The sequence below is a fragment of the Protopterus annectens genome, chromosome 3.part1, assembly GCF_019279795.1.
Source record: "Protopterus annectens isolate FY-2018-M chromosome 3.part1, PAN1.0, whole genome shotgun sequence".
Classification (NCBI taxonomy): domain Eukaryota; kingdom Metazoa; phylum Chordata; order Ceratodontiformes; family Protopteridae; genus Protopterus; species Protopterus annectens.
Genome location: NC_056732.1, coordinates 1,595,426,455 through 1,595,453,980, shown reverse-complemented (window position 1 = coordinate 1,595,453,980; position 27,526 = coordinate 1,595,426,455). Strand labels below are relative to the sequence as shown.

General features: G+C 45.6%; 1 protein-coding gene across 1 annotated transcript in view; it reads right to left on the bottom strand.

Annotated features, from left to right (window-relative positions):
- LOC122798569 (zinc finger protein 729-like) overlaps positions 1 to 27,526 on the bottom strand; it is a 920,500-nt gene that overhangs the window by 582,965 nt on the left and 310,009 nt on the right. The window lies entirely within an intron of this gene.

The window sequence follows — 27,526 nt, the reverse complement described above, 5'->3', positions numbered from 1 at the left end:
AACATCTTAACACTTTAAAATAACTTTGAGTTAAAAAAAAGAAAATGGAAGCTTTTTCCCTCCAAAGGGAACTTCTGTCCAGGTAAGAAAAAGCACAAGCTGACCGTAGATCCTCAAAAGCCTCAGAAGACAGCACTCTTGGCAGCAGTAAAGCTCTGAAGGGCTTTGCACCCAAACTTTAGAGTCAGCTCAGCTAACTTGACAGTTTGGGCTCATGGAAGGTGCCCTGAAACTGGAAGCTGGCCAGCTGTTCTATCCTTCAAAGGATATAACCCATATAGCTAAGGCTACAGCAGCAGTGATTAATATGAAGAAATCTGATTTTCTACACCTAGACTTGTCAATCAATTTCGACCAATAAATTATTTTAATCAGAATGCTATGTAGTTATTAAATTAATTATTTTATTTACCCTCTGGTGCTTCACTTTTACATTTATATTAAAATGAATATCTTATTTTCTGTACACATCAAATGTCTCTACAGTTTTTCATTTACAATACTCCATGGATTAATTTGCTGCCATCATTTAACTGTTTGACAACCTGTAAAATAAGTCCCAAACACCAATTCAAAACTTAAAGGTGCATTTAAAACTTTTAGATCACAAAAGTTCTGGTTATGTAACCAAGCATACCACCTTAATACCACATTTCTTAAGACTGTACATGTACATTCACGCACACCTCAAAAAGCATGTTTTTGAAATCAAATTAGAATATTTTCATACAAGACTTTTGCTTCGCAGGTAAGAATGAAGCAAAATTATCCAAACGCTACATGTTGTAAAACTTCCCCATATAGCCTTGACAATTTGCCTTTCTAAAGGTCAGATTACTAGAAATTGACATCCTTTTGCCCTGAATATGTAACAGTTTTCCCACTTCAGAGGTTACTAAATCATATAAAGCCAAGGACTTACAGTAGGCAGTGGAAGAGACTGCAGCTGGCTCAGTAAAATAAGAAGAGAGCTATCATATCTAAATCAACCCTATATTTTCTTTGAGGAATTTTGTGGACTGCTGGAATAGATACTGACTGCTGTCCTACAAGCAGCTTTACAAACATCTTCCAAGGTCAAGGGACACCCACAAAAATGGGCATCTCATCCTTTAAGGTCATATACCCCCTGCCTAGTTGCAAGGCAGTTCCAGACTGTCATCAGCAAAATCACTACATCTAGCAAGCTGAGGAAAAGTGAACACCTGTTTGGACCAGAGCTGAGGTTCAATTTAAGAAAAATCAGTGACTGAACTGTCAACTAGATCACCATTGTCCTCAGATTCCTCACCATTCTGTGAAACAAAGTCTTCAGCCAAACTAGCACTAGAGCAATGTATGGCCAGACAACTATCAAAATTAGCGGTCTGCAAAACACTCGGCCATAGAAACCACATCAGCCTTATAAAACAGTTATAACTTGATTAGCAGGTACATGAAGAAGCTTGTTTCTTTTTCTCGTGAATTTCTCTAACAAATATCTAGGAACAGAGTATTATGTCTGGCAAGGGGGGGGGGTCTCACCCCAGACTACTCCTGCACCTGAAGAGTTTGATTCTGGCACACCTGTGCCAGGCACTGAAATATCCCTGTAGGACGTCTGCAACTCCCATACCATACTGGCTGGAAAAGCTACACTAGAGGGCGATAGGACTAGGTAGGCGGAGGTGCATTTCCTTTTAGGTGCAGCCAGAATTGATGGGGTGCTGTAGCAGAGGATCCATCAAGTTAGGGGAGAGAACACCAGCCAGAATAATAAAACGGACCGTACTGGAATAACTTACCTCAATAAGCACTTAGTTTCTATAAGTATGCATGTCCACTACAATTAAACTCATTCAAACTGTGCTACTGTGTGTTCAGATATTTTACAACAGAGAAGTTAAAAAAAAAAAAAAAAATTTAACCAATGTGCCAAACCATTAAACATTAGCTCCACACACACTTTAAATTGCAGTTTAATCAAACTGCCATAAACTATACTTTCAGTGTAAATTCTCCATAGTACATTCAAAACTATTTGCTACAAAATTGCAATCCTATGTTACACAAAGCAAAGTTACAAATACAATAAATGTACAAATGCTGAAAACAAATCCAAGAGAACAAATACAATTTGCAATGAGTGATAAAAGGTACGAGGAGTAGCCCACATTGCTGTTGCGCAATCGGCCATAGAAGCCCTTGAATAGAAAGCCACAGAAGTTGCCATTGATCTGGTGGAGTACGCTTTGCTTCTCTCTGGTACAGGGCTTTTTGAGTATCGGTAGATGAAGACTATACAGTCTCAGAGCCATTTAGATAAAATCACCTTAGAAACTGACTTTCCCATTTTAGGACCAGGGAATGATGCAAATAGCTGGTCGGCTATGTGCATTGTTTTTGTCCTATCAAGATAAAATCTCAGCTGTGTATGTCTAATGAATGCAGACAGCACTCCCCTTTATTCGAAAAATTAGGAAAGAAAACTGGCAGGTCAAGTCTGGTTAATAGCGACATCAGAAATAACTTTGGGAAGAAAAAGGGTCTGGAGTGATACTCTGTCCTTGTGGGAAATCAAATAAGGGTGCTTTATGCATAATGCGTGAAGCTCAGAAATGAGTCTAGCTGACGTGATGGCCACCAGAAAAAGATTTCCATGATAAGAACTTGATGTAACAGGTGACTGCAGGTTCAAAGGGAGGTTGCGTCAAAGATTGGAGAACTAGTGTGAGACTATGGTTCGATTGGTTGTTTGATTTGAGGCCTAATGTGAGAGACTCCTTTTAGAAAGTTTTTACATAGACTGAGATTTAACTAGGAATCCTTGAAACCATTATGGAAATCTGAAACGGCAGCTAGGTGAACTCGAATAGTGGATGTTCCCTCTTCGAAACATTTTGATAAGTAATCTAGCACTGCAGTCACTGGAGCTTAATACGAGTCTAGTTTTCTTTGCTTAGACCAAATTGAAAACCTTCTCCATTTGCTAAGATGTATTTTCCTGGTGGATGGCTTGTGAGAAGCCAGAATAATGTCAGACATGGGGGAGAAAAGGATGTTCTCTGGCTGGCGATCACTGGAAGTGGAGAAACCAAGCTAGCAGTCAGCTTGAGGCTGGTTATGTTCGGGTGGCTCAACCCTTGGAGGTGAGAAATCAGATCTGGGGTTGGCATAGTGAGGCCAGAGAAAGGGGAACCATACTTGTTGAGGCCAATAAGGTGCAATGAGGATCACTGCTTTTCAACCAGAGGGTTTTCTTCACGAATTGGGGGATCAGGGGGAGGGGAGGCTAAGTACAGAAGTCCCATGAGTAGGGTTGCAAACTTTCATTGTGGCTAAAACCTGAGTAAAGCCACACCCCTTGCATCACCAGTAGCCCACCTGTCCCGTCTCTCCCACCCACATTCCACCCAGTTTGTGATGTCATGACATCACCCAGCACGAAACACCCTCTTTCCATTCCTCTACCTGCTTTCAGCTGATTTACTATGCTTTCCTGTATATATAAAAAAAAAAAAAAGCATAGCAAATCAGCCGATTTACAAACTCCGACAGTCTGTGTTTGAAACAGAATACAGTACAGTTGCGTACACTTACCATAAATGTTGGAGTGTATTCACTGTTGCAGTCATTACATTTGGGTTATCTGCTTGCAGGTTGCCCTCAGTCGGCCTGATAAAGTCATAGATCCTGCGTCGGTTGCCATCCCTTGTTCCATGACGTCAGGCGTCTAAAACATGCAGCAGATGCCATTACATCAGTTTTTCTTGCCCCAGATGTCAGGTGCCCCCCTAATGGGAAGCAATTAACATAAAAGCACAAAGATATACCTCCAACAAAAAAAGCAAATACACCAAAAAGGCTTTTAAGCATAGTAAAGGAAAGTAGAGGTATAGCCAAAAGTTAGGGGGCTGGACGGAGGGTAACCAGGACTGCAACAGTGAACACACGAACATCTACATTTACGGTAAGTGTACACAACTGTACTATGTTCGTGTGTTCACTGTTGCAGTCATTACATTTGGGTAGATTCCAAAGCTATGGTTGGGAGGAGTTTAGATAGCATTAGGACCAGCTATAAGGCACTGGAAGACTGCAGTGGCAAAGCCAGCTCTGGATTTAGAGAAAATTGGCAAATGATAATGCTTGGTGAAAGTATGTACAGAACTCCAGGTAGCAGTTTCTAGGATGTCCCTGGTATGGACAACTCTGAGAAAGTACAGTTTTGTACCTACCATAAATGTAGATGTTCAAGTGGTTATACTGCTGCAGTCATCACACTTGGGTTATCCTGTCGTCAGGCGGTCCCGCAGTCGGCCGAATCCCAAAGTCCTGGTCCGGCGTCGGTTGTCGTCGCCTCTTCCCTGACGTCAGTGCGACAGGGGTATAAGAGACGGCAGACGCCATTTTCTTCAGTTTTTCTTGCCCCAGATGTCAGGTGCCCCCAACTAGGAAGGCAATACAATAGCTATGCAACAATACCTTAGTGGATAAGCACTAGTATTAGCTGTTTAGCAAATACACCATATAGACATGCATCCAATAGATTGATGTACATGGAGTTGTAACCAACACCCTGGGATGGAGGGAGGGTAACCTGGACTGCAGCCAGTATAACCACTCAAACATCTACATTTATGGTAGGTACAAAACTGTACTATGTTCATCGTGCTATACTGCTGCAGTCATCACACTTGGGTAGAATCCCAAAGCTATGGAAGGGTGGCTGGTACTAAACTGGGTTAGGTGATGCTAGGATGCCCTGCAGAACTGCAGTGGCAAAACCAGCTCTGGTTTTTGAGTATAATGGAAGGTGGTAGTGCTTGGTAAAGGTGTGCACTGAACTACAAGTAACTGCCTCCAGAATGTCTTTGGTTGGAACCCCTCAGAAAGGCTGCTGAGGTTGCAGTAGCCCTGGTAGAATGGGATCTAATATTGACAGGCACTGCCTTCCCATGGTGAGAGTAGCAAAAGCGGATACAATGTGCTATCCATTTGGAGATGGTCCGTTTTGAAATAGCCTTTCCTTGTGAACCTGCAGCATATGATTCAAAGAGTTGGTCAGTTTTTCTGAAGATCTTTGTCTTGGCTAAATAGTAACGTAGCTGTTTTAATGTCCAAAGAGTGAAGGAGCCTTTCTGCTTTATTCTGTGGGTTAGGATAAAAGGTGGGTAAATGAATGGTCTGATTCAAAGCCACACTGGATACTACCTTGGGCATGAAGGTAGGGTTAGTTCATAAAGAGACTCTGTCCTGATGGAAAATGATGAAAGGTTCCACTGCCATAAGTGCCTGTAGTTCTGAGACCCTGCATGCTGAGGTAATAGCCAGTAACAAGGCTGTTTTCCAAGACAAATATTGTAGTTCTGCTGAGAATGCTGGTTCGAAAGGAGGTAGTGTTAACTTTTCTAAAACGAAGTTCAGTTCCCAAGTTGGTGTTGGTGGTTTTCTGGGGGGTCTTATATTCTTAGCCCCTCTGAGAAACTGCCCAAGTAAAGGGTGTGAGAAAATTGGGGGATCCGTATTATATTGAGCTGAAATGGCTGAAGCATGGATCTTAATGGAGAAGGAAAGGCCTTTGTGTAGCATCTCAGTTAGGTATTGCAGTATTGAGGAATGTTTGGTATCCAAGGATTTTGACCTTTAGCCTGGTGCCATGCACAAAATCTTTTCCATTTGTCTGAGCAAGTCTTCCTGGTGCTGGGCCTCCTGGCCTCCAAAATGACATTCAGGACGCCCTTTGAGAGAAGTGTTGATTGATAATTTAAGGAATTCTCCATGCAGCTAAATTTAAAGTTCTGAGCTGGCTGCGATGGGTTTGATAGTTTTTCCGAGTCAACAGTAGTGGGAATTGAGGCAAGATCCATGGAGGGCTTGAGCCAAGTTCCTTAGTAATGGGTACGAGTGCTGGCGTGGCCAGTCCGAAGCAATGAGGATCATTTGTGGTTTCTCTGATCTGACCTTCAGTAATACCTTGGCCAATAGAGGTAGTGGAGGGAAGGCATAGACTGTCAGTGTTGTCCAAATGAATGATAGAGCGTCCACTTTCCAGGCTAGGGAGTGAGAAGTCGTTGTGCAGAATTTTTGTAATTGACAATTGTTGGGGGAGGCAAATAGATCTATGTCTGGACATCCCCATCTTTGAGTTATCATTGAAAATACTTGTGGGTGTAGTCTCCACTCGTGAGGGTCTGCCATATTTCTGCTTAATTTGTCTGCCAATATGTTTTCCTTTCCTGGCAGGAATTGTGCTTGTAGTTGTACTTGGTAGGTCAATGCTGTGTTCCATAAGGTCATAGCCTGTCTGCATAAAGGGTAGGAGTGTGTTCCTCCCAGTTTGTTTATGTGCCACATAACTGTGGTGTTTGTCTGTCCTTATTAGAAGCGGTCCTGGATGCAAGAGGTCCTTGAAGGCGGTCAGTGCATTTTGCACAGCTAGCATCTCCTTTTGGTTGATGAAGATGCATTTGTTTTGCAGACCATTTGCCCTGTATGCACTGTCCTGCCATGTGTGCTCCCCAGGCGTAGTCTTAAGAATCTGTTGTCATGGTTTGGCTTGCTGGAGGTAAGACAAAAGGAAGACCCTTGTTTATTTAACATGCTTGAGCCCACCACAGGAACTCTTTTTGAAGGCAGGGAATGATAGGTATATTTGTTTCGAGGCTGTGCCTGTGTTGAGACCATACACTTTTCAGGTACCATTGTAGTTCTCATATGCAGCTTTGCATATGGGATTAGTTGTATGCATGATGCCATGAACCCCAATGACTGCAGGATTTTCCTTGCAGTGAGCTGGGTAAAAGTTGCTATCTTTTTGAAGTATTGAGTCAATTGTTTGTCTGGCGTGGGGTAAGCCATCTGGGCCGCTGTATTTAAGCTGGCACCCAGAAATATTATCTGTTGCGAGGGTATTAGTTTTGACTTCTTTTTGTTTACTGTGTACCCTAGGCAACTGAGCAGCTGTGTTACAAAAGCCAGATGCTGTAATAGAATGTCCTTGCTGTCCGCTTGGATCAGGCAGTCGTCCAGGTATGGATAAATTTGTATTCCTCGTCTGCAATATGCAATTACTGATGCCAGGCATTTCGTAAATACTCTGGGCGCAGTAGATAAGCCAAAGGGCAATGCAGAGAATTGATGCGTTGTACCTGCCAAAACACTGAGGTATCTTCTGCAATCTTGCCCGATAGGGACATGCAGGTATGCCTCTGAGGTCCAATGTTACCAGTCAAGACTCCTTGCCCAGCATGGGAAGGAGCTGCTGTAGTGTGAGCATTTTGAATTTGGGCACCTCCAGGTATGTGTTCAGAATTGAGAGGTCTAAGATGGGCCTCCAGGCTATGTCCTTTCTTGGGACTAGAAACAGTCTTGAGTAAAAACCTTGTCCTTGTTCCTTTGTAGGTACCTTTTGAATTGCCTTCATATCCATGAGAGCTGAAATGTGCGTTTGAGCCTCTGCCCATTGGTTTGGAGGCAGATTTGGCATGCCTCTCATCCGAGGTAGTGTGGAAATTAAATCCGTAGCCTCGGGTAATAATGTCCAGAATCCATTTGTCCTTTATGATGCGCCAATTTTGTGGAAATTGGCCAGTTTCCCTCCCAAAGGTGCTGCCAGGGCAATTTTGCTTGGCAGGCGAAGAGGGAAGTCATTGTGTTTGTTTCCTGAAGGGTTGAGCTCTTTCGTCCTCCACCTCTGAGTTGTTGTATGCCATTGTCTAGGCCTGAAAGAACCTTGTGGCTGGCCTCTGCCCCTTGGGTGCCTGTGCCTACCTCTTTGGGGTCTGATGCAGGAAAGGACCAGTTTTTTGATGGCCAGTTTCTGCTGAAACGAGGAGGTTGTACCTGTAAAAAATCTTTACCCGTTTGCATAGATTTTGCCTTTTCTTCCATTTTCTTTAAAACTTCCTCTGCTTTGACACCAAATAACACATCTTTCTGCAATGGGGCATCCAATAACTTTGCTTTGACATGTTCTGATAAGGCTTGTTCTTTAAGCCAAGCATGCCTACGTAGGACAGACCCTGTGACAGCTGCTCTACATGAGGCTTCCAATGAATCAAAACCACACCAAGGTATGCTTTCCCACCTGTTCTGCTGCATGCAGCAAATCCTGCATCTCTTTCAAATCAAGTTGATCTGTATGAGGGATCAGTTTCTGCTTTAACTGTGTAATCAAATACTGTTGGTATTTTAGTACATGGAATTGGCAGTTTAATGCCCTCATGGCCAAAGTCGCAAAAGTATACACTTTCTTTCCCCATCTTTCTAATGCTCTGGAATCTTTCAGAAGGAAGTGGATTCTTAGCAGTAGAGGCCTTAACCCCTTTGGGACCCTGGGAAATGGTCTTGGGGTCTGCATTAGGGCTTTTGTATAGAAACTTGTGAGTATCAGGAACTCAGTAGTATCGGCTTGGTTTAGCTGGTGCTGGAGGTAAGGAATCTGGGTTTAAACTGGATTCAGAGAAAACATCATCCAAAATGTCTAAAACTGGAGGAATTGCCAGGGGTCTATGCTGTGGAAGAAGAAACTCACGGAGTCTTTTCTTGGAGTCAGAGTAATCTTGGCTTTCCCAGTGGAAGTGTTCCCTCATGGTGTGTACAGTTTCCCCAAAAGAGTAGTCTTCGGGGGGGGGGGGGGGGGGACACACAGAGGGAATGGACTCTTCTGCATCCGAGTCTTCATAAGGAGGGAAGGAGTAATCCTGGTCGTCCGAGTTGCCTGAGGAAATGGATGCTTGGTCAGGGGAAGGATAATCTTCCTCCAGTCTAGGCCTTTTTTCAGGTGGGGGTTGGGATCCCCTGATAAGGGTAATTAAATTCTCAGCCATCTTAAGAATCTGTTTTTTAGGCATAGGGGCCTGTGGGGGGGGGGGGGGGGGGTAGCCCCGGTTTTCTAAGTTTCAAGGGGGCTTTGAGCTTAGCATAAGGCTTGGCAGAGACAGTTGTCTGTTTGAAAACACCTTCAGAGACTGAAGGCCTATCCAAAATTTCCGGATCCCCGTCGGGGCTGGCGTCAGAGGAGTGAGGTGGAACCGGATCCAGAGGCCCAACTGCTTCGGTTTGGGATGCAGTCAGAATTTCTGAATCAGCGGTAGTCAGGGGCTGCGTAGGCGCCTCGCTGAAAACCGGAGAACCGGCGTCTGGCCTTGCTGAGGCCTCTGTATCTGGTCTTGGCCTTGGCTGCCGGTCCTTATCTTTGCGTTTTTTAATCATTGCTGATGTCGGTTGCTCCGACGGCATGCTATAGTTACATTTTCTGCCAAAAAAATGCTGGGCGAATTCTGCCCGATGCTTAATTGTACGTTTGTTGAACCTAGCACAAAACCGACAGAGAAGTCGTGGTCTGGGCATAGGCAAGGAATACAATAAGAATGAAAATCCTTATGAGGTATTTGCTTCCCACAAGAAATACAATTATTAACTTTGTCCTACATCGGTCTGAGGCAAGAAAAGTTTCCCGAACGGGGTACTTAGCTTTAGAGAAGACTTCGGGCTGAAACTAGATTCGAAAATTTCAGGAGATGGCCGACCGGCACTTGCAAACTGCTTCTGCTTCGGGCACCGCGCGGCAAGAAAGACTGAAGAAAATGGCGTTGGCTGTCTTTTATACCAGTCGCACTGACGTCAGGGAAGAGGTGACGACAACAGACGCTGGACCAGGACATTGGGATTCGTCCGACTGCGGGACCGCCTGACAACAGGATAACCCAAGCGTGATGACTGCAGCAGTATAGCACGATGAACATAGGCTGTAGAGGTAGATGCAGCCCTGGTGGAGTGAGGTCCGATCCCCTGGGGGATAAATTTTCCATGGTGCTTATTGCAGAAATGAATGCAATGGCTTACCCATTTAGAAATGGTTTGCTTTGAAACGGCCTTCCCCTCTGCCCCTGCAGCAAATGCTACCAGCAGTTGTTCAGATTTCCTTTGAGGTTTAGTCCTGTCCAAGTAGAATCCAAGTTGTCTGTGCACATCTAAGGAATGCAGTATCCGTTCCCCTTTGTTCTGTGGATTGGGAAAAAAGGTTGGCAAATGAATGGACTGATTAAGAGCCACAATGGAAACCACCTTGGGCATGAAGGATGGATTGTTCCTGAGGGACACCCTGTCCGCATGAAAGCTGATGAAAGGCTCCACTGCCATAAGGGTCTGTAATTCAGACACCCTTCTAGCTGAAGTGATTGCTAAAAGGAAAACGGTTTTCCAAGAAAGAAATTTTAAGTCTGCAGTAGCAGCTGGCTCGAAAGGAGGTAGAGTGAGTTTTTGCAATATAAAGTTAAGGTCCGAAGCTGGGGTTGGAGCTCTCCTGGGTGGTCTCAAAATTTTTAGCCCCTCTGAGGAACTGCTTGAGCAGTGGATGACAGAAAAGGGGAGGTTCTGTGTTATAATGAGCTGAAATGGCTGAGGCGTGGATTTTAATGGAGGAAAAAGACAGGCCCTTGTGAAGCATCTCAGTTAAGTATTGTAAAATCTGAGGTAAATTGGGCACTGCTGTGCTCATTCCTTGAGATTGGTTCCAGGCACAGAATCTTTTCTATTTTTCAGATTTTCTAGTACTAGGCCTCCTTGCCTCTAAAATGATATCCATCACAGGTTTACTAGGGATGGCAAAGGAGAGATTATGTAATTAGCCAGTCTGCAAGGTTCAGTGTTAGAAGCTGGGGGTGCAGAATCTGGTGCTCCTGCTGAGACAACAGGGAAGGAGTCTGAGGCACGTGCCATGGGGATAACTGACACTGCGCAGGAAGGGGTACCAGTGTTGGCGCAGTCAGTCTGGAGCAAATCAAAATCATCCTTGGTTTGTCCAGTTTGATTTTTAGTAGTACTTTGGAGAGCACAGGCTTGGGGGGGGTTGGGGGCATAGACTGATGTTTTTTTTCCAGCTGAAGGACAGAGCATCCACTTTCCAGGCTGGTTTGCGGTGAGTCCTTGTGCAAAATTTGTCCACTTGGTAGTTCTGGGTAGAGGCAAACAGGTCTATACCTGCCCCCCCCCCCCATTTGCTTGTCAACATGTTGAAAATCCTTGGTTCCAGTTTCCACTCATGTGGGTCCATGAGTTTTCTGCTTAGTCAGTCTGCCAGTGTATTTAATTTTCCCTGGCAGGAACTGCGCTTGCAGGTGCACTTGGTAGCGCAAGGTGTTCCACAATGCCATGGCTAGTCTGCAGAGGGGGTAAGAATGTGTACCCCCCTACTTGTTTATGTACCACATAACAGTGGTGTTGTCCATCTTTGCCATTAGTTGTCCTGGAAGAATGTGGTCCTTGAAGGCTGTCAGAGCATTCTGTACACCTAACATTTCTTTTTGAATGATATGCAGGTGCATTTGACTTTGGTTCCATTTGCCCTGAAGGCACTTCCCTGCCAGGTGAGCCCCCCCCCCCTCCACCATGCATAGTCTGATGCATCTGTTAGGGTTTGGGCGGCAGGGGGTGGTGCAAAAGGTAGTCCCCTGTTTTGGTGGCAGGCCTCTGCCCACCAAAGGAACTCTAGGCGTAGGCAAGGTATGATAGGAATCATTGTTTCTAGGTCTTGAGAATGTTGACACCACAGGCTTTTTAGATACCATTGCAGTTTCCTCATATGCAGTCTTGCATATGGAATTAGAAGAATGCAGGAGGCCATGAACTCCAAGGCTTGCAGCATTTGTCTTGCAGATAGCAGGGTTTCTGTGGCCACTTCTTTGAAGTAGGTTGTCAAATGAATTTGCTTTTCTGGCGTGAGGTAAGCCATCTGGGACAATGTATTCAAGCTTGCTCCCAAGAATATAATTTGTTGACAGGGTACCAGTTGTGATTTCGTTTATGGTGTACCCCAGACAAGTTAGAACCCTTTTTACAAAGGCCAGATTCAAAATGTATGTCCTGGCTTTCTGCCTGAATTAGACAATCGTCCAGGTATGGGTATATCTGAATATTTCTTTGCCTGCAAAATGCAATAACTGGAGGTAGGCACTTTGGCTTATCTACTGCGCCCAGGGTATTCACAAAGGGCAGTGTAGAGAACTGATAGTGCATGTAGCCTGCTTTGAAGCGTAGGTATCTTCTCCAAGATTCCCTGAATGGGATGTGCAGGTATGCTTTTAAATCTAGTGTTGCCAACCAGGCATCTTTGCCTACCATAGGAAGCAATTGGTGAAGTCTCAGCATCTTGAATTTTGGAATCTCCAAAAAGGTGCTTAGAGTAGACAGGTCCAGGATAGGACGCCACAAATTGTCTTTTCTGGGTACCAGGAAAGTCTCTAGTAGAAGCCTTGTCCCTTTTCCTCTTCTACCAGATAATTAGCCCCCATGCTTGAGAGAAAGTATTTGTTTTTGGGCCTCTGCCCACTGATTTGTGGGTAGGTCCGGCATCCCACTCATGTTGGCAAACGTGAGTAAGTGAAATCTGTATCCCTGGGACACTATTTAAAACCCATTTGTCCTGGGTAAGGAGTTCCCAATTCTTTGCATGAAAAGCAATCTTTCCCCCAAAGGGGCAGTCAGATAAGTGCCTGGAAATTTTAAAAGGAAGTCATTGAGATAGTTTACCAAAGGGGAAGTGTTATTCCCAGACTTGGAAGTGGAGGCCCCCCACTGCTTAGTTCTGAGAGTCCCCTGGGATTAAAACATGGGGTTTTTGCTGTGTCTGGTTTTGGCTTGAGAAGACCTGAAAGGGGCTGGAAAGGACCAATTCTTAGAAGGCCAGTGCCTACTAAATCTAGGAGGATGAACTTGTAAAAAATCTTTGACAGTTTGCATAGATTTAGCTTCATCTTGCATCTTAAGAACTTCCTCAGCCTCTTTGCCAAACAGGCGGTCCTGATTTAAAGGAGCATCCAACAATTTAGCTTTAACATGATCAGGCAAAGATTGCTCCTTAAGCCAAGCATGCCTTCTGAGCACAGACCCAGTAACAGCAGCCCTGCAAGAGGCCTCTAATGAATCAAACCACACTGCAAAGTAAGTTTTCCAACTTGTTCGGCAGAAAGCATTAAATCCTGTAATTCTTTACTTTCCAGTCAGGAATCAACAATTTTCTTTTTAAGCAGTCCAATAACATGTTGCTGATATTTTAACATATGAAACTGGCAGTTTAAAGCCCTAATGACCAAGGTTGCAGAAGTGTAAACCTTCTTACCCCATCTATCCAGTGCCCTGAAGTCTCTATCAGAAGGGATAGGATTTTTAGCAGTAGATGCCTTAATGCCCTTGGGCCCCTGTGAAATAGTCTCTGGATCTGTAGTAGGATTTTTGAAAAGGAACTTGGACTCGGGGGACCCCTGTAGTATCCGTCAGGTTTTCTGGGAGCAGGAGGCAGGGAATCAGGGGCTAAACTAAATTCCGAGAAAGCATCAGCAATGTCTAGTACAGGAGGAATAGCTATAGGCCTATGCTGAGGCAGAAGGAAATCCCTAAGCCTCTTTTTTGAATCAGAAAAACCCTGGCTTTCCCAGTGGAAATGCTCCCTTAGAGTATGTAATGTTTCCCCAAAAGAAAAATCCTCAGGAGGGGAAGCAGAGGGAATAGAGTCCTCTGCATCAGAATTCTTGTGCTGCGGTAGCGTTGTCGCCTCACAGCTTCTCAGCTACAGCGTCTCCTGTGCGGAGACATGTATGAAGGGGCGCACCTTCGTTGAAGGTTGTGCGTCAGGGCTGGCAACTCTGCACGTAAAAATCTACCGCCAATCATTAGCAGACCGGAGTTCCGCTGTGGCGACCCCTAACCGGGAAAAGCCGAAAGACGCAACAAGGCAAGGGCAAATCCAGATCAGAAGAGTCAGAAAAAACAGAATCCTGATCAGAAGATTCATAATCAACCTCAGTCTTGGGCCTCTTAAAAGGGGGGGGGGGGGGGGGGATTAGATCTTCAGCCATTCTTTGTTTTTTTAGGTATAGAGGCCTGAGCATGTGGCCTGGGTGTCAAGTTTTTTAGACATGGATCTAGATTTAGGCCCAAGTAATGAAGGTGGCATTGATTTAATATGCAAGTCCGTAGGCCTGAATACACCCTCAGAAGCTGGTGCCTGCACAGTGGCTCCAGACCAATCCAAGGTAGAGAGATCCGCGGGTTCCATAGTTGAAGCATCTCGTGGCATACCGGACTCCAAATGGCTCTCCGAGGCCTGCAAATCAGAAGTAGCTGGTATCAGGGGCTGCGAAAGTGCCAGAGTACTGGCAAACTGGCGACTGGGTTAGAAGCGTCGTTGGCAGTTTTGGACCTCGGCGGCCTGTCTATCTTTGCATTTTTCAGAATCCTGGTAGTCGGATGGCTAACCGATGACATTTCTGGATAATTAAACAGAGAAAGTACAGTTTTGTACCTACCATAAATGTAGATGTTAGTGTTCACCCTGCTGCAGTCATCACGCTTGGGTTATCCTGTCATCAGGCGGTCCCGCAGTCGGCCGGAATTCCAAAGTCTTGGTCCGGCGTCGGTTGCTGTCGCCTCTTCCCTGACGTCAGTGTGCCAGGGGTATATATAATGCAACAGACACCATTTTCTTCAGTTTTTCTTGCCCCAGATGCCAGGTGCCCCCAAAAAGGTGGTCAGAAATTAGTACCAAATGGAGTAACCTCTGCACAAACACAAAATCCCTTCATCTATAAGTAAATACATCAGTAAGGTATGGAAGAGATTTAAGCCAGTAGATCAGAGGGGATGGAGGGAGGGTAACCTGGACTGCAGCAGGGTGAACACTAACATCTACATTTATGGTAGGTACAAAACTGCACTATGTTAATCGTTGTTACCCTGCTGCAGTCATCACACTTGGGTTGAATCCCAAAGCTAAGTGTGGCAGCTAGTGTGGCAGAGGTGTAAACCTTTTCCCCTCACCTGTCTAGTGCTCTGGAATCCCTCTCAGAAGGAACTGGGTTTTTAGCCTTAGAAGCCTTAGCCCCCTTGGGACCCTGGGAGATGGTCTCTGGATCAGCTACAGGGCTTTTGTAAAGAAATCTGTGGGAATCAGGCACTCTATAGTATCTGTCAGGCTTAGCCGGAGCAGGAGGAAGTCTGGGTTCAAACTAGATTCTAAGTAAACATCATCCACAATGTCCAAAACTGGTGGGATGGCAAGTGGTCTGTGTTGGGGGAGTAAAAGAAACTCAGCCTTTTCTTAGTCAGAGTAGTCCTGACTTTCCCAGTGAAAATGTTCCCTCATATTGTGTAAAGTTTCCCCAAAGGAGTAGTCTTCAGGAGGAGAAGCTGAGGGAATAGAGTCCTCAGCATCAGAATCTTCATAAGGAGAGAAGGAGTAATCTTGGTCCTCAGAGGAGTCTGAAGAAAAGGACACTTGTTCAGAGGAAGCATAATCTTCCTCTTGTCTAGGCCTTTTGTCAGGAGGGGGCTGGGAACCCCTGATTAAAGAAATCAAATCTTCAGCCATTTTGAGCATCTGTTTCTTAGGCATGGGGCCTTGAACAGAGACTGAAGTGCAGTCCTTTTTGATTTAGTAGGAGTCTTCGTCTTGGAAAACGTTTTAATGGTGAGGGTCAGTCTGAAAAAGCCTTCAGAAACCGATGGCGTTTCTGCAGCACTGACGTCCTTTGTAGCAAAGTCATCAGAAGGGCCTGAACTAAATGGCTGCATCGGCCTGGTGCATTCTGCCAAAAATTCCGTAGCGGTCTCAGGTTCCAGATTTGCGGTAGTCAGGGGCTGCATCGGAGCCTCACTGAGTACTGGAGACCGGCTCAGCAGAGGCCCCGGAATCTGGCTTAGGCCTGGGCTGTCTGTCCTTATCCTTGCGTTTTTTGTGCACACCGGTAGTCGGTTGCTCCGACGGCATGGTGTAGTTAAATTTCCTACCGAAGTAGTGTCGTGCAAAATCAAAGCGTCTTTTAATAGTACGCTTATTAAACCTAGCACAAAACTGACAAGTGACGTCGTGGTCTGGGCCTAGGCAAGGTATGCAATAAGAATGAAAATCCTTGAGGTATTTGCTTCCCACAAGAAACACAATTAACTTTTTCTGACATCGGTCTGAGGCAAGAAAAGTTTCCCCAATGGGGTACTTAGCTTTATAGAAGACTTCGGTCTGAAATTCGAATTCGAAAATCTCAGGAGTCGGCCGACCGGCACTTGCGAACTGCTTCTGCTTCGGGAACCGCGCGGCAAGAAAGACTGAAGAAAATGGCGTCGGTTGCATTATATATACCCCTGGCGCACTGACGTCAGGGAAAGGCGACAGCAACCGACGCCGGACCAAGACTTTGGAATTCCGTCCGACTGCAGGACCGCCTGACGACAGGATAACCCAAGTGTGATGACTGCAGCAGGTAACACTAACATCCAAAATATTTAGAGGCAAAAATATGCAGACGACAGACAGTGCGCTGATTAAATAAAGCGCAAAACCAACAGCAAGGTATGTCATTGTCAGGGCCTAGGCAAGGAATAAAGTACGAATGAAAATCTTTGAGGTATTTGCTTTCTACAAGTAATGCAATGATTAACTTTTACTGACATCATTAAGGAGCAAGAAAAAGTTTCAACGGGGTACTTGGCTTTAGTTGAAGACTTCGGTTCTGAAACTAGTTTGCCGACCGGCACTTGCAAACTGCTTCTGCTTCGGGCACCACATGGCAAGAAAGACTGATGTAATGGCATCGGCTGCATGTTTTATACCAGACGACCTGACATCATGGAAGAAGAGACAGCAACTGACGCAGGACCCAAGACTTTGTTAATCTGACTGAGGGCAACTTGCAAGCAGATAACCCAAATGTAATGACTGCAACAGTGAAACACGAAGAAAAGAGCTTGTACAGTGTTTTCCAGAATCAGTTTGATTTCCAGATAGTCCAGAAAAAACGGAGGGGTGGCAACCCTACCCATGGGTCAATCGTGTATTAGAGTGCCCCTCAGGGACTCCCCCTGCGGGGTAATTGGGTCAAAGTAGCTGCTGCATTTGTGGTTTGAAGGGGAGACGAATAGGTCGCAGCAAGGCTGGCCCCAATGGCTGAAGATATTCGCCGCTATGCTCGAATCGAGGGACCACCCATGAGGCAGAAGGACACATTGGCTTAGCTAGTCTGCAATCACACTGGAATCCCTGGAGAAATGCACTGCAATCAGAAAGCGGTTGGAAGCTATTGCCCATTGACAAATTCTCATGGACTCTCGACACAACGGGTAGGACTTTGTCCCTCCTTGCTCATTAATATACCAGACTACTGCCAAGTTGTCTGACTGGATGGCAATTGTTCCAGAAGGAAGGAAGGACAGATTGAAATGCCTGCAATGCTAAAAGCACTGCCCTCAGACTTAGGACATTTATATGCAGATTGGCCTCTATAGTATACCATGTGCCTTCTTGGACTGTCATCCCATGAAAATGCACCCCCCCCCCCCAAAAATCAGAGAAGCGTCCATAGTCACAGTGGCCCTGGGCTGACAAGGGTAAAAAGGGTGACGCCAAAGTTCTGTTTCTGGCCTCATCCACCAAATTAGGTCCTGTTTGCATCAATTTGCTATTCGAATCTAAAAGGATTCGGATACCACTGAGATAGAAGCCATTGGAGGAGTCTCATGTGAAGTCTTGCAAGACAGGTACTATTGTTATTGATGCTGCCATTGAACCTAGAAGTTAAAGGACCTCTCCAGTTGAAACCATGTTTTGACAAAGTATCACTACGAAGACTAAGGCTCCAGCTCCTAATGTGTGATCTGAGAAAGACTAAACAGGACTGGGTATTGACCACCACTCCTATCAATTTTAAGGCTTGGGTCAGAGTCAGATTGCATTTCTCCCAATTTAGAGAGATTCCCAGAAACTTCGCCAATAAGAGTGTAGTTTAGGGCCGTTACCAATAGATGCTTGGTGGGAGGAGTAATGAGCCAATCGTCTAAATATGGAAACATCTGGAACCCTGGCAGTCTCAAGTGAACTGTTACTACTGCCATGCATTTGGTGAACACTCTGGGGGCTGCGTAGAGTCTGAATGGCAGAGCACAGAATTGGCAATGATTGGATCCCAACCAGAAGCGAAGAGGCCTTCTGGAGCATTTGCCCATTTTGATGTGGCAATATGCATCTTGAAGGTCCACTGAGAACATCCAATCACATCTTTCCAAAAATGGAAGAATGGACTGAACCGTGACAGTCTGGAATTTTGCTTGGGTGACAAACTTGTTTAATGTGCTACGACCAAAGATTGGTCTCCAGTCCCCTGTATTTTTTGGCACCAAAAAGAATCTGGAGTAGAAACTGGATTTGATCTTGTCTGGTGGGACTGTTTGCACAACTATTTTTTTGACAGCTTTATCTCTAGAGCTGCTGCTTCCCTCTGACTGGGTGGAAATCAGGAATTTGTTTTAGCGGCTTTGGGAAGGAACTGAGTGGAATGTGGTAACCTCTGGTTATCTTCTGCACCCAAGAGTCTGTTGGTTACTGATTGCCAGGCAGTGTGGTGCAGAGAGAAACATCCCCCGACTGCTTCCAGAGGAAAGCAATCGGGCCGCTCTTCAGGAGTGCTGGAAGGGTTACGCAGAGAAAGAATCTCTAGGTCCCTGGTTACGCGTGCCACTTCTGCCTCTGTAGGGGCATCTTCCAGAAGAGTTGCCCCCTCTGCCTCTGGGGGTGAACTCACCATGTGTCATGAAAAGTACCCAGAGAATTTTTGTGCCACAACTTTCCACTCTGGTTCCTGGTGCAAGAACTCTGGGGGGTGGGGGGAAGCATACACCTTGCCTTCCTCCTCACACATGGCTAGTTTCCTTCACTTTTGGGCCAAACAGGGAAGATGCTTCCACTGGAGCATTAAGGAAGGAAGACTTAAACGGGATCCGCAAAATCAAAGCCACATCCAGTCATGACGTTGCATAACTACGCCTGCACCCGCAGCTCTTGCAGTCCCTTCGGTTGCATGGGATGTTAACCTCATGGACAAGTTGGATATCAATTCTACCATTGCGAGGCAACTTTGTCATGTACCGTGTCAGATACCTGTCTGGATAAAGTTCCGGAGAGTTTGGAAATTAAGACTCTGGAGCCTAATAAAATGTGCCAGGTTGTTCAAAGACCATATGGCAAAGGTCAATGAAGGAAAAACTCTCGACCCTGTCTACAGCCAGAGACTCCGTTAGGCTGCTGCAGTCACCACTGCATCTAATGTCAGACCGTTAAACCAATGTGGGCTTTCCTTGGGGGGTAAGAATCTTACCTGGTTTCCGTGGGATTGACCGTCAGGATTCTTCCAGGCATGCTGCATCACAAGGTGAACTAGCTCGTCCGCAGGCGGGGTCGCCTAAGAGGTAGGTGGTACAGCATGAAAAGCCTGCAGAAACAGATCTCAGAGGAAGAATTTTTGGACTTTGCCACCCTTCTGTTTCAATATTTCAAGGATGTCTCCAAAGGAGACATCTTCGGTGGGGGGGGGGGGGTGACCGTGGGAACCCTTTCATTATAATCCACAGCCTCAGTAAGAGACTCCTCAGGGGAGTCCATGTGCTTCCTCTTGCATGACTTCTTCCATGGTACCTCTTCAGCGGGGGCTTCTGAAGAGGATTCAGAAGGGGCACCCTGTGGTAGGGTCTCCTGAGGCTCTTGTGCTTGATGTCCTAAAATGGTGGCTCGTGTCAGCTGCAGCTCAGAGGGAGGACAGGTCTGGGGATTTTGACACCAAAGGCTCGCCTACAGAGGCAAGGGTCGTTTCCATCACTTGAAAAGCAAACCCACCCAAAGAGGGATGGGATTCCGGAACAAAGGAAGACAACCTCTGAACCGGGGTCACACCCCGCTCCGTTGAGCCTGCTCCCAAGGATGGAGCCTCAAGAGGGATTGCTACCAACAGGACTACCGGCACCATGGATGTTACTGTAGGAAGGCTCAGAACCGTACCCAGCACAGTGGTGCCCGTAGCCGAATCCTGGCCCTGAGGAAAACCTGGCTCTGAGCGAGCCAAAGTGACTGCTCCGGGGCCACAGTGAGATCCATTATTTGCACCGATGTAGGGGCCGAAAAGGGCATCAGTGTCGAAGGCTTCAAAACCTGCAAAGAGGTTGAACAAGGACAATAGGATGGAGTCCGTGGAGATGTATTCCCAAGTCAGAAAAGGGATAGTGTCTTTGAAGGTGTAGGAATCCCCCTGGCTGTCAGCAGGTGGTCCACAAGACGCACCATATCTAGTTCTGAAAGGCTCCTGGTGGATCTAGCGAATAGCCCAGACAGGGACTAAGGCCATTCTAAAAGGGGCTACATACCTGCCCCAGGGAAGGATCCACTGACTGGGAGTACTGGGTCTGTGCTGCATTGTTTAACGGCACCATTCTCAAGTTTGGAGATGTGCGAGGAGGGAGTGTCCACACTAGAGGCAGGCACTCTGTTTAAGCTTGGCACCATGGAAGTACTCTGTGCCGAGGTAGGCGTGGAAGTTAAGATTTCTAATTTAGGCAGGGTCAGAGCCACAGGAACTGGTTTCAGGCCTGGAGCCGATGAAGACAATTTCAGTATTTTAGGTCTCAGTTGTTTCTCCTCATCACCAGAAAGGCGAGTAAGGACCCAAATGTGGTCTCTTACTTTCCAAAGAGGGGGTGAGCCCTCAGACACAAAGAAACTCTGAGAAGGACGTCTTACGAAGGCCCTTCAGGATTATTTATTTCTTTTCATTTATAGTACAGGAGCTAACCCCCTGATAGACTAAGCAAGGCGGTTGCACAGAGAGATGGGGAACTCCCAAACACAATCATGACAGTCCCTGTTAGTGTTTGAAATGTAACCGCAAAATGCCTGCTTGAAGCCCTCTTCTCAGACACTGAAAAACTGTCACAAGAAAAGGATAGCAAAGACTAGAAAAAAAGTTGCTGTTTTTGTTATGGAAAGAGAAAAAGTGAAATACCAACAATGGTATTTTGACTACCACCACAGCAGGTAGGAAGAAAGGGCCGTACCACCAATGGTACCAAGATTACCCAAAGGTAATTTGAAGAGAAAAGTCAAGCAGAAAGTCACAGGGAAAAAAACTGGCAATAGACTATAGGAAGTATAAAAAGGGAAAAAAAAACTACAGAAAAATTGTATATGGAAGCTTTATAAAATACAAAAAAATATAAGGCTTAACTGAGAGCTGGCTTGAATGCAGTTTTACAGCTATGCGGCAAACAAGATCTGAGGTAACAGGGAGAAGGGTGCTATGGATAAAAGCTTAGCTCGAGGGTTTTTGGCTGGTGAGAGCTTGGTGCAAGGCTGACTCTGTTCCAAGGACAGAACACCCATCAGTGATGAATTAAAGATAAACATAAGATCAAACATTTGCCAAATAGAAGCCAAATTAACACTGCTACAAGAAATTCAGAGAGATTACTGTAAACACAGGCAGAAATGAAATATTAAATATAATTTTAAAGAAAAATGGAAATCTGATAAAAATGAGATGAAGGGGCCCCAAATATGTGCTTCATCATCAGTGGATCCCATGGAGAGAGAAAAAACTCTTTGAATGGCAAAAGAAGAAAGCAGTCTGACCACCAGCCCAAAATACTGCAAACTTGTTACTGGTGGTCTAACTGCTCTCATTTTTTTTACAAGTTTGGATTATTTTGGGCAGTGGACCTTTGGTGAAGGAGTCTTGGTTCTGTCTGAATGGCAAAAGTGAACATTCACTGCCTGTGACAGCTGTTTGCTTCACTCTCAAGATATGCTACGTCAATAAGCTGTCACAGCAAGAGAAGGGAGTCTACAGCTTTTGAAAGCTGATAAGTACCGGGTTACCTTGCAGATGACCCAAAATGCCACTGAGGCAGTGGGAATGATGCCACCTGCACAATTTGTTAACTTGTGGTACCTATAAGTGTCAATCACCTTCTTACACCAAAAAAGAAGGTATGTATGAGAGTACTTGGCATACATCCCAAAACAGGATCACAGCAATGAACGGAGCAAGCTATACTCTCCCATTACACCTGTACTATATACACTCTAATGAATACTGCACCATGGTAAAATCCAAATGCTGCATAATCTGGATAGAACACCAAAAACCACACCTTTAAAGTACAGTTGTGCACACTTACCATAAATGTAGATGCCGAGTGTATTCACTGTTGCAGTCATTACATTTGGGTTACCTGCTTGCAGGTAGCCCTCAGCCAGCCTGATTATCAAAGTCTTGGGTCCTGCGTCAGTTGCTTCTCTTCTTCCATGATGCCAGGTAGTCAGGGGTATAAAGCATGCAGCCGACACAATTACATCAGTTTTTCTTGCCCCAGGTGTCCCCATAATGGGAAGCAATTATATTCAAGGTTACACCTCAAACAAAAAGAAAATACACCAGAAAGCTTAAATACAGTAAGAGAGGTACAGCCAATAGAAGTCAGGGGGCTGGGGAGAGGGTAACCAGGACTGCAACTGTGAATACACTCTAACATCTACATTTATGGTAAGTGTACACAACTGTACTATGTTCCTCATGTTCACTGTTGCAGTAGTTACATTTGGGTAGATTCCCAAAGCTAAGGAAGGGAGGAGGCAGAGAGCATTAGGACCAGCATTTAGGCCCTGCTAGACTGTAGTGCAAAACCAGCTCTGGATCTAGAAAAAATAGGCAAGTGGTAATGCTTGGTTAAGGTACGAACATAACTCCAGGTAGCAGCTTCTAGGATGTCCTCGGTAGGAACACCTCTGAGAAAGGCTGTGGAATTAGATACAGCCCTGGTGGAATGTGATCTTGCCCCCCTGTGGGGTAGGTTTTCCATGGTGCTTACAGCAGAAATTAATGCAATGGCCTACCCACTTAGAAATGGTTTGCTTTGAACTGGCCTTCCCCTCTGCCCCTGCAGCAAAGGCAACTAGCAGCTGTTCAGTTTTCCTGACGGGCTTAATCCTGACAAATAAAATCCAAGTTGTCTGTGCATGTCCAGAGTGCAGTATTCACCCTCCTTTGTTCTGTGGATTAGAAAAGGTTGGCAAATGGACTGATTAGGGGCCACATTGGATACCACCTTGGGCATAAAGGACTGGTCCTGAAGGACACCCTGTCTGCATGGAAGATGAAGTGCTCCACTGCCATGAGGGCCTGTAATTCAGACACTCTTCTTGAAGTGATGGCTAGAAGGAAGGCAGTTTTCCAAGAAAGGAATTTAAACTCTGCAGTTGCAGCTGGCTCAAAAGGAGGTAGAGTGAGCTTTTCCAATACAAAGTTAAGGTCCCAGGCTGGAGTAGGGGGCTCTCCTGGGTGGTCTTAAATTTTTGGCCCTTCTGAGGAATTGCTTCAGCAGGGGGTGAGAGAAGAGGGGTGGTTCAGTATTACAATGTGTTGAAATGGGTGAGGCATGAATTTTAACAGAAGAAAAGGCCCTTGTGAAGCATTTCTGTTAAGCCTTTAAGAATATGCATTAAGCTGGGCACTGTTGTACCCATCCCCTAAGTTTGGCTCCAGGAACAATATCTTTTCCACTTTTCAGCACAGGATTTTTTAGTACTAAGCCTCCTTGCCTCCAGAATGACATCCAGCACTTGCTTACTGAGGGATGGTATTGAACAGCTCAGGTAATTAACCAGGCTGCAAGGTTCAGGGTTTGAAGCTGGGGGTGCAGAATCTGGCCCTCCTGCTGGGACAGCAGGGAAGATGTCTGAGGCAGGTGCCATGGTTCCAGCAGTGACATACTGCACAAGAGGGGGTTCACCAGTGTTGACGTGGCCAGTCTGGTGCAATGAGTATTGTCCTTGGTTTGTCCGGTTTGATCTTTAGTAGAACTTGAGAGGAGAGAGAGGGGGAAAGGCATAAACTGAGTAGCTTTCCCAGGTGAAGGACACTGCATCCACTTTCCATGCCTGTCTGTGGGGAGTTCTTCTGCAGAAATTGCCCAATTGGTAGTTCTGAGGGGAGACAAACGGGTCTATGTCTGGGCTCCCCCATTTGTTTCTCAAAATGTTGAATATCTTTGGTTCCAGTTTCCACCCGTGTGGGTCCATGAGATTTCTGCTTAGGTTGTCTGCCAGTGAATTTAGCTTACCTGGCAGGAACTGAGCTTGTAGATGCACTTGGTAGCTCAAGGCTGTGTTCCGCAGAGTCATGGCTAGTCTGCAGAGAGAATATGAGTGGGTTCCCCCCTGCATGTTTATGTACCACATCACAGTGGTGTTCTCTCTTTACCAATAATTGTCCTGGAAGAATGTGGTCATTGAAGGCTGTCAGAATTCTGTACAGCTAACATTTCTTTTTGATGGGTATCAGGTGCATTTGACTCTGGTTCCATTTGCCCTGAATGCACTGCCCTGCCAAGTGAGCCCCCCATGCATAGTCTAATGTGTCTGTTAGGATTTGGGCGGCAGGGGGTAGAGTGACTGGCAGTCCCTTGTTGTGGTAGCAGGCCTCTGCCCACCAAAGGAACTCTGTCTTTATACAAGAATGATAGGAATCATTGATTCCAGGTCCTGAGAATGTTGACAACATAGGCTGTTTAGATACCATTGTAGTTTCCTCATATGCATATGTAATTAGTAGGACGCAACAGGCCATGATCCCCACGGCTTGCATTATATTCCTTGCAAATAGCTGGGTCTTTGTGGCCAGTAGTTTGAAGTAGGCTGTCAAGCTTGTTTCTCTGGCATGACGTAGGCCATCTGGGAAGTTGTGTTCAAGCTTGCTCCCAGGAATACAATGTGTTGGCAGGGTACCAGGTGAGATTTTTTGTTTATGGTGTACCCCAGTGAGGTTAGCAGTTACTTTACAAATGCCAGATTGATTATGTCCTGGCTTTCTGCCTGAATTAATCATCCAGGTACGGGTATATTTGAATATTTATTTGCCTGCAGAACGCAATGACTGGAGAGCTAGGTTGTTGCGTCTTTCGGCTTTTCCCGGTTAGGGGTTGCCACAGCAGAACTCCGGTCCGCTGATTGGCAGTAGATTTTTACGTGCAGAGTTGCTGGCCCGAAGGTACGCCCCATTCACCCATGTCTCCACACAAAAGACGCTACTTTGTGAATACCCTGGACGCAGTATATAAGCTAAGGGCAGTGCAGAGAACTGATACTGCATTGTAGCCTGCTCTGAAGCAGATATTTTCTGCAACATTCCCTTATTGGGATGTGCAGGTAAGCTTCAAGTCCAATGTTACCAACCAAGCATTTTTGCCTAGCATGGAAAGCTGCTGATGAAGAGTTAGCATTTTGAATTTTGGGATTTAGGATAGACAGGTCCAGGATAGGACGCCAGGAGTCGTCTTTTCTGGGTACCAGGAAAAGTCTTCAGTAAAAACACTGCCCCATTCCTCAGCTGGGACAGGCTGAATAGCCTCGATACTTAGAGAGAAAACCTGCGGTTGAGCCTCTGCCCACTGATTTGGGGGTAGGTCTGGCCAACCGTTTGGGGTTGGTAAGGTGTGGAAGTGGAATCTGAATCCTTGGGAAACTATATTTAAAACCTATTTGTCTTGGGTAATGAGTTCCCAGTTTTTTGCATGCAGGGCGATCTTTCCCCCTAAAGGAGCAGTCAGTTGAGCAGGGCTTGGACGGTTTAAGGTTAAGTCATTATGACAGCTTACCACAGGGGGTTGTCTTGCTACTTCCAGCTTTGGAAGTGGGAGCCCCCCCACTGCTTAGGCCTGCGAGTACCTTGAGACTGTAGCCTAGGTGATCTGCTGTTCCTGGGTTTGGACTGAGGGCCCGGAAGAGACAGGAAAGCACCAATTCTTAGAAGGCCAATGCCTACTAAATCTGGGAGGCTGTACTTGCAGGAAACATTTAACAGTTTACATAGACTTAGCTTTTTCCTCCATCTTTTATGTACTGCTTCTGCTTTGTTGCCAAAACAGGTGGTCTTGGTTTAAGGGGAGCATCCAGTAATTTAGCTTTAACATGATCTGGCAAAATTTGCTCCTTAAGCCAAGCATGCCTTCTAAGAACAGACCCAGTGACAGCAGCCCTGCAAGAAGCCTCTAAGGAGTCAAAACCACATTGCAAAGTATGTTTACCAACTTGTTCAGCAGAATGCATTAAATCCTGTAATTCTTTATTCTCAGCAGTCAGGAATCATTTTCTGTTTATGTAATCCAATAATATGCTGCGGATACTTTAACATATGAGACTGGCAGATTAAGGCCCTAATGGCCAAAGTAACAGAAGTATATACCTTCTTACCCCATCTGTCCAGGGCCCTGGAATCTCTACCAGAGGGGGTAGGGTTTTTGACAGTGGTAGCCTTAATGCCTTTGGGTCCCTGTGAAATGGTCTCTGGGTCTGCAGTAGGGTTCTTAAATAGGAACTTGTGAGAGTCAGGTACTCTAATACTGGTTAGGTTTCCTGGGAGCCGGAGGTAAAGTATCTGGGGCCAGGCTAGATTCAAAGAAGGCATCATCTACAATGCCCAGTACAGGAGGGATAGCTAAAGGCCTGTGTTGAGGTAGGAGTAAGAATTCCCTAAGCCTCTTTTTGGAGTCCGTAATCCTGGCTTTCCCAGCGGAAATGCTCACTAAGAGTGTGCAAAGTTTCACCAAAAGAGAAATCTTCTGGAGGGGAAGCAGAGGGAATGGAGTCCTCTGCATCAGAATCCTCATAGGTAGATAAGAGCAAATCCTGGTCATCAGAAGAAACACAAATTTCAGAATCCTGATCAGAAGAATCAAAAGGAAAATCAGTTCTAGGTCTCAGAGGGAGAAGGCTGGCTTCCCCTAATAAGGTCTTCAGCCATTCTTATTTGCTTTTTAGGCATATAGGCCTGACCATGTCAGTTGGACGTCTGTTTTTCTAGGAGTGGAGAGAGTTTTAGGCCTTGTAGAAGATGGTGTCTGTTTGATATGCAAGTCAGTAGGCCTGAATACACCCTCAGAAGCCGGTGCCTGCACAGCGGCTCCGGACCCATCCAAGGTGGAGACATCCACAGGTTTCATATTCGAAAAAGCCTCTCGTGGCATACCAGACTCCAAATGGGTCTCGAGGCCTGCGAATCTGAAGCATCGGGTATCACGGGCTTCGAAAGTGCCTCACTGAGTACCAAACTGACGACTAGCTTAACAGAAGCGTCATCGGCAGCTTTGGACCTATGCGGTCTGTCTCGGTCTTTCTTTGCGTTTTTTCAGAATGTCAGTAGTTGGATGGCTTACTGAAGCCATTTCTGGATAATTAAACAGAATACCGAAATAGTTTGATGCAAAAATGAACGACTAATAGAGGACTGAATAAGGCACAAAACAGAAGGACATCGTGGTCTGGGCCTAAGCAAGGAATGCAGTAAGAATGAAAATCTTTGAGGTATTTGCTTTCCACAAGTAATACAATTGTTAACTTTTACTGACATCAGTTTAGAGCAAGAAAAAGGATCCCCAACTGGGTACTTAGCTTTTTTGAAGACTTCAGTTCTGAAACTCAAACAAAACTTTCAGGGGTCGGCCGACCGGCACTTGCAAACTGCTTCTGCTTCGGAGACCGCACGGCAAGAAAGACTGATGTAATGGTGTCGGCTGCATGCTTTATACCCCTAACTACCTGACGTCATGGAAGAAGAGACCGCAACAGACGCAGGACCCAAGACTTTGATAATCAGGCCAGCTGAGGGCTACCTGCAAGCAGATAACCCAAATGTAATGACTGCAACAGTGAAACACTAAGAACATCTAACTAGCAACT